This window comes from Equus asinus, chromosome 20 (assembly GCF_041296235.1).
Source record: "Equus asinus isolate D_3611 breed Donkey chromosome 20, EquAss-T2T_v2, whole genome shotgun sequence".
Classification (NCBI taxonomy): domain Eukaryota; kingdom Metazoa; phylum Chordata; class Mammalia; order Perissodactyla; family Equidae; genus Equus; species Equus asinus.
The window spans coordinates 18,847,925-18,851,375 of record NC_091809.1 but is presented as its reverse complement, the minus strand read 5'-3'; the positions used below and the strand labels follow the sequence as shown (position 1 = coordinate 18,851,375).

At 47.7% G+C, this 3,451-nt stretch overlaps 1 pseudogene; it reads right to left on the bottom strand.

The window, feature by feature from the left end:
* Positions 1-884: 884 nt before the first annotated feature.
* Positions 885-1,821, bottom strand: LOC139041193 (olfactory receptor 2Z1-like; annotated as a pseudogene).
* Between the last annotated feature and the right edge of the window lie 1,630 nt (positions 1,822-3,451).

The window sequence follows — 3,451 nt, the reverse complement described above, 5'->3', positions numbered from 1 at the left end:
AAGATTGGCCCTGAGCTAACATCTGTTGCCAATTTTTCCCTCATTTTTTTTCTTCTCCCCATAGCCCCCCAGCACATAGTTGTATATTCTAGTTGTAGGTCCTTCTAGTTCTTCTATGTGGGATGCCACCAGCATTGATGAGTGGTGCTAGGTCCATGCCCAGGATCCGAACTGGCGAAACCATGGGCCGCTGAGGCAGAGCATGTGAACTTAACCACTCATCCATGGGGCCGGCTCCTAGAGCCTTTATTTTTAATCTTCTAAATGAAGAACTCCATATTTAATTAAAGAAAGAGATATGCATGATTTTCCATCTTTATACACCACATGCTCTAATCTATGGCAGTCAGCAAGTCTCTGCTTGTCAGTCACAGTGGTTGGGAGACTATCTTTGGCATCATAAGATCATGGGTTCAAGGCCCAGCTCTACCACTTTCTGGAAGTATGACTGCTGTTGAGTTGTCTTCCCTTTTTGAGTCATTTTTTCTTACACATAAAATATGATAGTCCCTACACCTCAAAAGCCTTCTTGCGGACGAAATAACTTCACTTGGCAGATTAATTGGTGAACAAATGTTAATCATTACTAGTTTAACTATCAATTCAATAACAGGGAGATCTCAACTTTACAAAGTTGGGCCTTCCATTTATGTAAATTGTACTAAAGAATTTACTAAAAGTGATTGGGACCTCTACAGTTGATTTTTACAAATCCATGGGAGAAAACATGAACCCAACTAGTCATGGGATGGGAAGAGGCTGGAAAGACACCTAGCCTTCAACATAAGGCCTTAGCAGCTGCACCACAAATTGGTGCTTTGGAGAGATGGGTGGGACGGAGGACCACTGGAATCAGCCAGTAGCCCGCTGTGTGGTCATCACTTTTACCTGAGTCCAGCACTGCTGAGCACTTTGACCAAAGCCATCCTCACTTCCCGATTCCTCAGACTGTAGATGAGCGGGTTGAGTGTGGGAGTGACAAGGCTGTAGAAAAGGGAGAGCACATTGTCTTGGTGTGGGTTGTGGTAGGCACCCGGTACCATGTACATGAACACGGCTGCTCCGTAAAAGAGTCCCACTACTGTGATGTGTGAGGAGCAGGTAGTGAAGGCCTTGTTTCGGGCCTCCTCTGAGCGCATGCGTAGAATGGCCCCCAACACGTAGCCATAGGAAGTGGCAATGAGGGAAAGGGGGAAGCACAAGGATCAGCACCCCCGAGGTGGACAGCGCCAACTCATAAGCAGAGGTGTCTGCGCAGGAGAGCTTCAGCAGGGCTGGCACCTCACAGAAGAAGTGGTCCACGATGCGGGAGGTACAGTAGGGGAAGTGCAGAGTAATGGAGGTCTGGATGGAGGCATTGAGCATACCCGCCAGCCAGGAGGAGCCCACCATGAGCAGGCACACCTGGCGTCTCATGAGCAAAGGATACTGCAGGGGGTGGCACACAGCGACATAACGGTCATAGGACATTAGGGTCAACAAGATGCCCTCAGCCACACCCATGAGCGTCAGGAAGAATATTTGAGCTGCACAACCCTCGAAGGAGATGAAACATTCTCCATGCAGGAAGTCTGACGCCATCTTGGGGATGGTGACCAGAGGGAAGCCAATATCAAACAGTGAGAGCTGACTGAGCAGAAAGTACATGGGTGTGTGGAGCCGATAGTCCACGTGGATGAGGAAGAGCAGAACAGTGTTGCCCAGAAGCCCCATGATAAACATGGCAGCCACCAGGGAGAAGAGAAGCTGATGTGACCCTGAGTGACTGAAGAGGCCCACCAGAATGAAATCAGAGGCTACTGAGTGATTCACATGCCCCATGCTTTACATAACATACCTTCGCTACGGGAAGAACAGGAGATCTATATCAAGAAGTCTTAGTGGGGGTGGTAGATAAGTTTCACCCCACATGGCAATGGCCATTGATTGGTACTGGCTGCCTAGAGTGCTATCTTGGGAAGAATTGTGAGGTCACAGCTAGAATCAGTAGGGAAAAAGCCACAATCAGTGAGCGATGCCTGCCATGGGCATGAGATGGGAGAGCAGAAACTTGCATCTCTGAACAAGATGCTTGGCCACACCCCAGTCAACACATAGCCACTGACTCTTGTAGTCCAAATTTTGAAGTCCAAGTCAAAGACAGGAGCACAGCCCCAGTAGAACGTTTCAATATCTATCATCCCAATGGTCTAGGTCCAAAGCAGAGGTGAGACTCCAAACAGACTGGGAGGAGAAATAGGTGATGACGGAGCTGAAGCAACAAACCAATTAAGGGAAGAGAGAGGAGGGCCTGAGTCCAAATTCCTGGAGGAAAATCTGGAGCAAAGAGGAATTTATGATGTGCCAGAACTGGAGTCAATCTGTCAATTCAGACTGTGAGTCTAGGGAGTGTGAGGCATAGGCACCTGGGTGGCAGCAGGTTTGGAATCAAATGGACTAGAGTTAGTTGGGGGGACAGCTGTCAAAGAGTTCAGATATTACTGGTGACTTTGTTGCATTGGATGTGAAGGTAGTGGCGTGGGTAGTTTGACTCAGTTTCAAGGACTAAGGCAAGACACTAGGCCTAGAAGAATGTCTCTGTAAATACTGCCTGAGTGAATGAGGTGGAGAAGAAAGATGGCCACAGTGGTCAGCCCCATGGCTGAGTGGTTAAGCTCACGCACTCTTCTTCAGTGGCCCAGGGTTTCACCAGTTTGGACCTTGTGCACGGACCTAGCACCACTCATCAAGCCATGCTGAGGCAGTGTCCCATGTAGCAGAGCCAGAAGGCCCTACAACTAGAATATACAACTATGTACTGGGGGCTTTGGGGAGAAGAGAAACAAAAGAAGAGTACCAACAGATGTTAGCTCAGGTGCCAATCTTCAAAAAAAGAAAGAAAGAAAGAAAGATGATCACAGACTAAAGGAGCTGCAAACTTAAATCAGGAATATCCAACTCCCTTGGCAAACTCTAAGCCCCCAGACAAACCCAGATTGCCCTGAAATACCGTGAACCACCCACTACTCCAACAATGGACTACGCAGGACAGAAATAATGTCCATTCCCAACTGTGAGTAGTTAGTGAAGCAGTAAGACTGGACATTTAAAGAAGATTCTATTGAGGGTGTCACTGGAAATTTTTGCCCTAAGGCTGCCATTCTCACTCAGATGGCCCTTAAACCTATCTTTAATTATTCACCATCCTGATTTTTCTATCACATTCAAGACCTCAACCAACCATTCACCCACATATTCAACAAAATGAGTCACACACTGGGCTGGGCATAAGACATTCAGAGGAGACTCACCCAGGGAATGTCCCAGCTTCCGTGGACCCCATAGTCTCCATCATGATACCAATGACAAATAAGGAGTTAAAGGGAAAAGCTCTTTGTGTTTAGAGGGAAGAGAGTAGGAAGTTCTATAGGAAATGGCTGGGGACAACACAGGACATGATCAGGGACGCCCC